The sequence below is a fragment of the Pantherophis guttatus genome, chromosome 1 (assembly GCF_059756535.1).
Source record: "Pantherophis guttatus breed Tessera chromosome 1, ASM5975653v1, whole genome shotgun sequence".
NCBI lineage: Eukaryota > Metazoa > Chordata > Lepidosauria > Squamata > Colubridae > Pantherophis > Pantherophis guttatus.
This window is the reverse complement of record NC_142063.1, coordinates 29,445,816-29,456,807: the sequence shown is the minus strand read 5'-3', so window position 1 is coordinate 29,456,807 and position 10,992 is coordinate 29,445,816. Positions and strand designations below refer to the sequence as shown.

Genomic DNA, 10,992 nt, shown 5'->3' with positions numbered 1-10,992 from the left:
GTGCTCCACAGGGTTCTACTTACTTTTACTACCGGTTTGCAATGGGAGCACGCACATTTCTGCGCATGTGCAGATCACCCATGATGATGTCATGCCAGGTGGGCGGGGCCTCCCGCCGGTTTTACTACCGGTTCTATAGAACTGGACAGAACTGGGAGCAACCCACCACTGGTGCTCCAACACTGGAGTTTTTAAAGAAAAGATTGGACAACCACTTGCCTGAAATGGTATAGATTCTCCTGCTTGAGCAGAGGGTTGGACTAGAAGATCTCCATAGTACCTTCTGAGTCTGCTATACTATTCTGATTTTTCCACAGTACAAAAACATCACACCAAAAGAACCTTAAGGTACTCCCATATATGCAAGTGCACAAAACATTTAGCAAAGCAAGGTTCCATAATAATCCTATAGGGCATTCAATCTTAATTCTAAGGAGAGAAGAAGAATAAAACAGTGGTGGAATTATCAGCATTTATCTTGGAGGCCCAGTTGCACCAGCAGAAATCAGCTTCCAGTGGCTTCTGGAAATAGTGAAAGGAAAGAGAAAGTCTGAAGTATCACGGGATCCAGAAAGTCTGAAGAATCACGGGATCCATCATTCATTTCCTGGCATGGCTCTGGATGCTCTAAGCTTTTCTCCTCCTGTTGGAACCAACAGAATTAAAAAAAAATATTAATAATAAGGTGGAGTTGAGGGTGGGAAAAATAAATTCCACTCCTTTCCAGCTCCTGCTTTGGCAGAATAAACTGGGTGAACTTTGGATGTATTTATTGGATGCTATTATTGCCGTTCAATGTAGTTCAGATTTGGCTACCCAGACATAGAATAGAGTACAGTAGAGTGGCATGGTGAGATGAGGCGTGGCATAGAACAGAACAGAACAGAATAAATACTTTATTGGCCAAGTGTGATTAGACATAAGAAATTCGTCTTTGGTGCATAAGCTCTCAGATGTGTATTAAATGAACATTGTGCTCTTTTTAAAAAAAAATTCCAACAAAAAGAAGCTTCTCTCTTTCTACTTTATCTTGAAGTACTTGAGAATTTCTTGCTAACTTCTCTAATGGGGTTTCTTTTTTAATATTGGGGGTGTGAAGGATAGTACTGCTGATTGGGATTGACTTCACCAACTCTCAACTGAGCGCAAGAGCCTCAAATTCAACCTGAATCTCCCCCAAATATTCTATCTATCTATCTATCTGTCTGTCTGTCTGTCTGTCTGTCTATCTATCTATTTTATCATTAAATTTAGTAAAGTTTCAAATATTAAATTAATATTTCTTTTTAAAAAGTAATCATTTCTGCTTTTGTACATAAAATACATAGCAATATAAGTACAGTAATCCTCACATAATGACAATTGGAATAGGCAACTTCATCACTAAGTGACATGGGCATTAAGGGAAATATCACGTGACTGTGTCTGACTTACCTCAACTTCCACTGGAGTTATTAAGAAATCATGCACAATTGTTAAGCGCAATATCACATAACTGTGCCTGCGACCCCCGCGCATGTGCAACATAGACTCGAAAACCAGCTGGGGTGATGGCTCGGATGCCCGCAGAGAGGGCATAGGTTCACCATCACGGGTCTATGAATTGTCTATGACAATTCACCATGGCCAACTCGCCACAGCCAACTCATCACAACAGTTGCCTCACAGTGAGTTGGCTATGGTGAGTTGTCCCATTTCACTTTCAGAATGCCAGGAGCGGGAAGAAGAAGGTTCCATGCCTACTTAAAAAATAATCAGTTACAGCTCTTTCTTTTTAACAAAAATCTGTCAGGCTCTTTGGATTGTCAAACTTATTTTTTTGTTTGGCTTTCAGATTGGCTGGATAATTAGTCTGCTGTTTTATTCTAACTTTATTCTAGATGGATGGATGGTTTTTTTTTTTAAAAAAAAAGCTGTTTGTTTTAGTTTTTATTTATTGCCTTATGGAAAGACAGCTGGGAATTTATTATAAATTATTCTAACGCATAAATAAATTTCAATTTCCAGCATGCAATCATGCACAAAAATGGGATGGTGGTTACTTTGCTTAAAACAGATTTCCTTTCTTCCATCCTATTCACATAGCAATAGAGGTCACGTGGCCATAAAGAATGAGTTTATTAAATGTAAACAAATGTGGACTTTTTTCATGAAACCACTCTTGGATCCTTTGCTTCCTTTACTATAGGTATGATAAAATATTTGCTTTTTTCCAAACTGTTCCTGCTTTCCTTGCATAACTACTTCAGCAGCTGTTCAAGAGTTTGATGCAAAACCTGGATGAATTCAAATGCAGATGTGTGAGATGAAAGATGAGAAGTTAAATTGCGTTAGAGAAATCAACTTATATTTGGGTTCAATTCTAGCATATCTTCCTCTGTCTTTCCAAGTTATTGAGTTTGCAAGGAACAGCTTTTTTAATATGCAGATCAAAGCTGGATGGCTCTTCCTACACCCTCAGGTTTCTTCTATCTTCTCTGTTTTATTTATATTCTGAAATCAGACTATCCCATCTCCTTTTCCAGCATCTCCTCCAAAAATTGGTTTAACAGAAATGACTGTTTCTGTTGGAGAGGATGTAACCTGAATTTCTTGTATCAAGCTAAAATTTTGGCTGGATTAATAGCAACAGACCACACACACACATACATACACACACACTCAACATGCAGTGGACAGGAAAAGGAGAGATACTAATGCATCCTCCAACTCACACCCAAGTAATCATAAACTTGGATTATGCCTTTTTCTGTATAATGTAATATGGGGAAATGATTCAGGGGGAACGCCAATGTGTAGAGTGGGAACACTTTATTCCTTCCCAGTTTCCCCTCCCCAACTCTGGTCAGTTTATTGGTTCCAGAAAAAGGCCCTTTCAGCTCTAATGGCCTGGGAAGCATCTACTTGAAGCTTCAGGTCCATGACTTGGCAATTCCCTTCTCCCATTATCCTTATTTACCTAAGTGTAATTTCCACTGAATGGCTCAGCGGAAATTATTTCTGAGCACAATACATAGCAGTGCTCTGCAAAACTCATAAAATAATCTGAATTCTGGTAATTGGGGCCCATTTGTACTTTCTCAATGTTGGGAAGAACAACAGCAACCACCACCACCAAAAGTAGAAGACTAGCAAATATAGTAAGAAATGTTTTTAAAGAAATTTTGAAGGGTCCAGGAGAAACTGGATACATTAGTTCAGTACTAGATTGTGGAAAGGAACAATCTAAAATATGAAAGAGAGTTGTGAGAGGTAATTTAACTCATTGGTTAGGACTTGACAGATGGGATAAACGGTTAAAATAATAGGGTTTAGTTGATGATCAGTTTTGTGTTTATTCATTTTTATATTATTCTTTTGAATTGCTTGTATTATTGTTGAGAACCCAACATTCTGCCAAATTTCTCAACAGGGAAGTTCATCCTATTTAAACAAATATGTCCAGTTTATATAGTTGAATGACTGTTCTTGTTTATGAGAGTCAAAATTGTAAACCGAACACAGTTCAAAAAGCATAGATCTAGAACTAGATCCCCAATTAGCAGATAACGATAATCAACTTTACACTCCCTGAACAATAATAATAATGTATATTATTAACAATAATAATGTATAAAGAAAATAGTAAGAGAACACCTATCTGACCTTGATAAATATAAATCACCAGGACCTGACAAATCACATCCCAGAGTTCTGAAGGAGCTGGCAGATGTTTCTCAGAACCATTGTATCATATCTTTCAAAAATCCTGGAGCACCAGGGAAGTACTTGAGGATTGGATAAGGGCTGATGTAGTTCCCATCTTCAAGAAAGGGGTGGGGGGAAAACAGACCCAGGAAACTGCAGACCAATCAGTCTAACATCAATACCTGGGAAGATTCTGGAAAAGAATCAAAAAACCAGATCTGCAAACAACTGGAAGCAAATAAAGTTATAACTAATAGCCAGCACAGGTTTGTTAAAAACAGATCATGCCAAACCAACCTTATTTCATTCTTTAATAAAGTCACTAAATTAGTAGACCAGTGAAATGCTGTGGACATAGTATACTTAGATTTCAGTAAGGCATTTGACAAAGTAGACCACAACCTACCGGTATTTATTGGTAAGCTAGAAAAATATGGAATAGACAACATCACCACCAGATGGATTTGGAGCTGGCTGACAAGCAATACTTAAGGGTAGTCCTTAACGGTACTACATCCACATGGAGAGAAGTAAGTAATGGGGTTACCACAAGGCTTAGGCCCAGTACTCTTCAATATAAACATAAAACATAAGTATAAACATGGATTGGATACATAAAATAGATATAAATAGAGGAAACATTAGAACAGGGATGGTAGGCACGCTGGTGCTCTTATGCCCCTTACAGACCTCTTAGGAATGGGGTGAGTAGACAGTCTTAGGTTAAACGTTGGGGGGTTTTGGGATGAAACCACAGAGCCAGGTAGTGCATTCCAGGCATTGACCACTCTGTTGCTGAAGTCATATTTTCTGCAATTGAGTTTGGAGCGGTTCGCTTTAAGTTTGCATCTATTGTGTGCTCGTGTATTGTTGTGGTTGAAACTGAAACAGATAATTTTATGAGCTGCGCTTAGGTCATACCAAAGATGGTGTAGTTCTAAGTTTTCTAAGCCCAGAATTTCAAGTCTGGTGGCATAAGGTATTTTGTTGCAAGCAAAGGAGTGGAGGACTCTTCTTGTGAAATATTTCTGGACACGTTCAGTTGTATTAATGTCCAATATGCAGTGCGGGTTCCAGACAGATGAGCTGTATTCGAGAATTGGTCTAGCAAATGTTTTGTATGTTCTGGTTAGTCGTGTAATATTACCAGAGAAGAAGCTGCGCAAGATTAGGTTTACAACTCTTAATGCCTTTTTGGCGATGTTGTTACAGTGGGCTTTGGCACCTAGATCATTAGATATGAGTACTCCAAGGTCCTTGACAGAGTGAGGGTCCTCTATAAGGTCATGTCCACTCAGCTTGCATTTTGTGTTCTGGTTCTTTTTGCCAATGTGTAAGACAGAGCATTTGTTGGTTGAGATTTGGAGTTGCCAATTGTTTAACCCTTCTAACACAAAGTCAAGGTCTTTTTGAAGGGTAGCAGCATTGTCCGTGGTGTTAAATATTTTTACATCATTGGCGAAGAGAATGCAGTTGCTTATAATATGATCACAAAGGTCATTTATGTATAGTATGAAGAATGTTGGTCCTAGAATGCTGTCTTGGGAAACACCGCTATTAACAGGTGCAGGATTTGATAGGGCACTCTCTATTTTGACCACTTGTTGTCTGTTTGACAGGAATGCAGCTATCCAATTATGTAGGGGTCTGCAGATGCCATAGGATTTTAGTTTTAGAAGTAGTTTGTCATGTACCACTGAATCAAAGGCTTTACAGAAGTCTATGTAAATTGCATTTATTGCTTTGCCCTGATCGAGATTTGTAGTCCATATGTTCTTGCAGTGTAGAAGTTGTAGATTACAGGATAATTTTTTCTGAAACCAAATTGTTTATTAAAGAGTAGGTTGTTTGTTTCTAGGTGGAGGGTAATGGAATGGTTAATGATTGATTCCATGACTTTGCAGGTGACGGAACATAAAGAGATTGGTCTGTAATTTTCAACTAGGCTGGGGTCTCCCTTTTTGAAGATAGGGATGACTGTGGCTAGTGACCATAGTTTGGGTAGGGAGCTGGTCCTGAAGGATTTTTCAAAGATTATGCTTAGGGGTTCTGCTATAGCAGTGGAAAGCTTTTTTAAGATGTATGCACATAGTCCATCAGGTCCGAAAGACAGAGATGGTTTTAGTCTGTGTAGTGCCTTTTCAATGTTATCTTCTGTTAAATCTATTTGTGTTAGATCATTGTAGTTATTTGTGGTACGACTAGGGAATGTTGGGCATGAGCCATTGCTGTTTACAAAGACTGAGCCGAAGAATGTGTTGAAGAGGTTTGCTTTAACTGCTTCATCATTGCATTCTTTACCAATAGGTCCTTTTAGGGGTGGGATGGATCTTGAGTCTTTAAGTTTGTTGTTTACAAAATTATAGAAGACGCGGTTGGATTTCGTGCGCAGGAGGTTCTCTTCTGGTTTGGTGTGGTAATTGGTACTTTCAGTCTTTATTTGGTGGCATATATTTTTATAGCGGCTTTTAAAGTTAGCTACATAGCCAGTTTTGGTTTTTCACCAGAGGGATTTTTTTTGGGATTGGAGTTTTCTTATTGATATGGATAATTTGTTTTTCCTGGTTTTGGTGGTGATTAGTGGTACATATAGTTTAATAACTCTATTGATTTTGAGCAAGAAAATGTTATAATGGTCTTCGGAAGTGTTACAGCCAGAGAATAGAATTTGCCAATCAAGAGATGAGAGGTTGGTGTCTATGCGATCATAGTTGGCTTTTTTGAAGTTGTAGTTGGGTATCCCATTATTTTGGTGATTTTTGTAAGGGCGTATATTGAGACAAAAGTCAATCATGTTGTGGTCACTGTTGGAAAAGAATTCTTTTATTTGTAGTCCATAAATTGAGTTTAAGCTGTTGCATAAGATGAGGTTGAGGCAGTTGTTGAGTCTAGTGTTGTTAGTTACTAGTTGATCTAGACCTAGATTTGTAACAGCATTGTACAGGGTTGTATGGATGGGTTCAGTTGTACATTCATTTATTGTCTAATTAATAAGAGGTAGGTTTAATCTTTTACTTTTACTTTTATTTGATTTATATCAAATCTTCATTATATTATATCATATTATCTTCATAAATGACTTAGATGAGGGAATAGAAGGGGAACTCATCAAATTTGCAGATGACACTAAGCTGGCAGGAATAGCCAACACTCCAGAAGACAAACTCAAGATCCAAAAAGATCTTGACAAAGGTGTTAAAGAGGCTCAATTTTGGATAGAAACCTGGAAAACTTGTGATTATTCAGAGGCATGATTTTGGACTTTAACTTACCTTCCATGAATAACAATGAATAGATCTTCATCTGGATCCAGTGTTATTGCTAGTAATTATACAGATGACCCATTTTACCATAAGCAGTATAGTCACAAGGGTAACTGATATTGCAGCTATATATAGGTTTACCTTGGAGGCAGCCCTAAGACAGCTTCAACTTCTCACCTTTGTCCTAGGGTTCTCTCCAGAATCTGAAGTTTCACTTAAAGCAGTAGAGAAGCTGCAGAACTTTCTGTGCTCCCTCTCCAAAGAGTCACAGTCCACCTGGGTATATTGTTACACATCTGCTTATCTATTTTGCTTGTCAGAACGGCATATTTTCCCTTGATCTGCCATGGGAAACTCATTTAGACCAAGCAGGAAGGAAGCTGCATTGCAGGCAAGTGATGAAGGACTTGGCCCAAGACATTTTCCTACTCTTCCAGAGCTTTAACCAGAATTGCGCCACCGTTGTGAATAATGAAATCCTTTTAGTGCTGAGGTCACCAGCAGCATCCACTGGAGGGCTGGATTATCCATTGGTTACAGTGAGCGCACTACCCAAGGTCAATGAAGCTCCCAAGAGTCTATTAAAAAGTTTTAGACACACACCAATTTTTAAATTATAAATTACAGAGCCAATACAGTCTCTCAAATGCAAATATTTATCTATAGATCTTTCTTAGAGGTTGATCTAAATGAATGACCCAAGGCCTGTAAATAATTTAATCTGGCCATCAACACATAAATGTCAATTTTACTTCACATCCCTTCTCTGTGATATATTTTTCTGAGAGCAGACTTTACTTCCAATTTGGGGCATATAAGGCATATTTAATTGCTAAAGTGATGCCTAATCTACAGCAGGAACTGAAGAAGTCCCTCCAGACATATAATCTTTTGTTTGTTTGCCAGGTAAATGGTAGACTAATACTCTTTCAGTCCAATGAATCATTCTTTCTCTTCCATGAAGTTACAAGTTTGGGGAAAATCAAAATGGACACCATTTGGTGACTCAACCCCCCCTCCCCCCAGCTACCCTATCATTTGGGATAGACTATATGGCCTAGAGCAGGGGTGGGCAAGTGTGGCCCTTTTATAACCTGTGGACTTCAACTCCCAGAATTCCTGAGACAGCTTGGCTGTCTCAGGAATTCTGGGAGTTGAAGTCCACAGGTTGTAAAAGGGCCACATTTGCCCACCCCTGGCCTAGAGCAGTGATGGGTTGCCCCTGGTTCGGACCGGTTCTATAGAACTGGTAGTAAAACTGGCAGGAGGCTCCACCCACTGACCCTGATGTCATGAGAAGCAATCTGTGCATGCGCAGAAGCTTCTATGCATGCGCAGAAGCAAGGCGCACATGCAAGCGAAGCAAGCACGCACGCATAATCCCGTTGCAAACCGGTAGTAAAGGTAGGTAGAACCCATCCCTGGCCTAGAGATTGCTGAACTACAGCACCAATCAATTCCACTCAGGGCTAAATGGTAAAGGATACTGGAAGTTGTGGTTCTGCAGCCAGGTGCCATCACAGTACATTGAACTTTGACTCTCATCAATAGTAGTCAGCCTAGTCACTGGCAGAGAATTCTGGAAAGTGTATTCCAAAATATCTGAAAGATATTAGCAATTGCTCTTATGCATTACATTGCAAGACTTTTAAAGACATCATTTTTCTGCTTGATCGCCTGAAACGGGTTTCAGGTCATCATAGCCTAGGACAGGTCATCTGTTTTTCTCTCATTCGCACAGATGTTTGTTTCCTAATCAGTGGGTTCAAAACACAGCTGATGCCGGAAGCCATGTTCTAAGCCATGTTCTTTTTTGAAAGATGCCTCATGTGGTCTGTGTATTTCTAGACTTCGGATTTTTCAAGTGTGACATCTTTTATCCAATTCTTTCCTCTGGCAGAGGGAAGAACATGTGGCTTCCAGATTCATTTTCCACCCAAGGACAAAGCTGTGTTTTAATGGTCTATTTCCAGTTAAAGCCTATACTTTAAACATTTCCCCCCAGATGCTGTGGGATCTGACAGGAGAAATAAATTTAAACGGCAAAGGTAAGCATTGAGAGAACTTATAAATATGTTTGCTTCCTATCAAATGGTTGCAATGTTGGGTTAGGGAGATCCTTAGTGGAGTTGAATTGGGAACATATCTCACCCTGCTTACAGGTAGGCATCTGTAGATAATGAGAGAGGTGACCTTTAAGAGGAGGAAAGATGACCTTGAGCAGAGCAAAGAAGTTTCTCATAGAAAAATAGGACTAGAGGAGATGTTGGAGATCCTTCAGTTGAAGCCTTGATCTAGAGGAGAAATTCTCAGATCACCCAGACAAACAGCTACCCAGCCTTTGCTTGGAAACCTCCAGTGATGGAGCACAATCAGGACATTCCTCCTTAATTTGAGTTTGGATTCTATCTGTCAAATTTCTCATTCTTGTCCTAACCTTGAATTCGTTGGAGAATGTTGAGGGTAAAACTGTCCTCTGCAACGGACCAGACAGCGAATAGATACGTTGCTTAGCAAAACACACAGATACTCACAGACTCTGAACGTTTAAAGAAAAATAAACAGTCTTTACTTGTAGTAAAAAAACAAACTTGGCTTCTTAAAACAAAGATAACACTTCTTCAAATAATCATGGTTCAACACATAGTTTGCTTACAATTCCAGTTCTCTTCAGTAACACAGACACAGTTCCTTTCAGCAGTTCAACCTTCTAATAGCAGGAGCAGAAGTGAATGAACTACCTGCCTTCTTTTATGTCTGCTTAGCACAGCCAATTAATCATCTTGTAGCAGTTAAAGTTACAGAACATAGTTTTCTATATATTACCTACCCAACCGTAGGATAAGCATCCAACAGAGAATCCACACCGCTGTGTCAGCCCTTCAAGTATTAGAAGACTGCTACCATGTTTCTGTGGGCTTTTCCTTCTAGACAGAAGTTCTTCTGCATATTTTTTTTTAATTTGATTTATATGCCGCCCTTCTCCAGAGACTCAGGGCGGCTTACAATGTGCTAAGCAATAGCCTTCATCCTTTTTGTATATTTATACAAAGTCAGCTTATTGCCCCCACAAACTGGGTCCTCATTTAACCTACCTTAGAAAGGATGGAAGGCTGAGTCAACCTTGAGCCTGGTGAGATTCGAACCTGCAGTAATTGCAGGCAGCTGGTCTTAATAACAGGGTGCTTTAGACCACTGTACTACCAAGGCTCTAGATATTTGGCTGCCATCTAGAGACATCCACATTTGTGCAGACTCTGGTTAGTGCTGCTGAACATCTGGAATTTCAGAAAGGGGTTTAGTTACGGGGTTTGGTGTAGGAGCTGTAAACTACTCTAATATTAGGTTAGGAAACAGCAAGGAATGCTACCTTATTGTGATAGGGCAAAATGTTGAAAGTCTGCCCCAGTTTCTGTCTGCCAACCTATTCCCCATAGCAAACAGATTCATATCAGGCTTATTTTGTGCTTCTTTCTCACTTGTTCTCCTTTCCCAGGACTCAATTACCTAATTGCATCATTTGTGTGTTGATATTGCAAAGTTTACACCGTCATGTTGGTATCACTGCATGGAGTTTGCAATAGATGTCTGAGCATCTATTAAACAATTTTTCATTTAAACTAGTCCAGATAAATATATTAGAACCATTTCTTTGAGAGTCTAAGAAAGCCATAAATATAGAAACAAGCAGAAAGCAGAGAATGAGAGGCTGAGATCAATCAATCAATCAGAATAGAGCTGGAAGAGACCTTTGAGGTCTTCTAGTCCAAACCCCTGAAGCAGCAAGCCCTATATCATTTCAGACAAGTAACTGTCCAGTCTCTTCTTAAAATCAGATCAATTAATTTAATTATTAAATCAGATTAAGATCACATTGGGAAATAGGCCTCCCTCAGTTTCATGGAGCAGTTAATCTAAACTTGGTGGAAAGAGAAGATCTAAATATGGGTGAAAGCGGATCTGCCACAAGAAAGGGGGAAAGATGCATGTGACAGTTTTGTGTGTGTATAAGTCAGTGGTGGGTTGCTCCCGGTTCGCACCG

The 10,992-nt window shown here is 39.3% G+C and overlaps 1 long non-coding RNA gene across 1 annotated transcript; it reads right to left on the bottom strand.

Annotated features, from left to right (window-relative positions):
- Window positions 1-458: 458 nt before the first annotated feature.
- LOC132712415 (uncharacterized) lies at window positions 459-9,897 on the bottom strand. The gene is made up of 4 exons (XR_009623079.2): window positions 9,781-9,897; window positions 7,092-8,552; window positions 3,646-3,880; window positions 459-643 (listed from the first exon to the last, which is right to left on the bottom strand). It is a non-coding gene; the product is annotated as an uncharacterized LOC132712415 (long non-coding RNA).
- Between the last annotated feature and the right edge of the window lie 1,095 nt (window positions 9,898-10,992).